The sequence below is a fragment of the Chiloscyllium plagiosum genome, unplaced genomic scaffold, assembly GCF_037043375.1.
Source record: "Chiloscyllium plagiosum isolate Xiang-an unplaced genomic scaffold, Cpla_swu_hap1 HiC_scaffold_23, whole genome shotgun sequence".
NCBI classification, from domain to species: Eukaryota; Metazoa; Chordata; class Chondrichthyes; order Orectolobiformes; family Hemiscylliidae; genus Chiloscyllium; species Chiloscyllium plagiosum.
In genome coordinates, this window is record NW_028270161.1 from 18,989,217 (window position 1) to 18,989,497 (window position 281).

Genomic DNA, 281 nt, shown 5'->3' on the forward strand with positions numbered 1-281 from the left:
GCCTCCTCCACCACCAAACCATTACCACCCGATGCCTGGAGGAGGAACGCCTCATATTCCACCTTGGGACCCTGTAACCACACAGGATAAATGTGGATTTCAACTGCTTCCTCATTTCCCCTCCTCCCCACAAATCCCAGTCCCAAATCTCCAACTCCGCACCACCCTCTGGACCCGTCCATCACTAACCCCTCTGATCTATCACCTTCTCCCTCACCTTCATCCACCTATTGCTTTCCCAGCTACCTGCCCCCAACCCCAACCCCCTCCTATTTATCTCT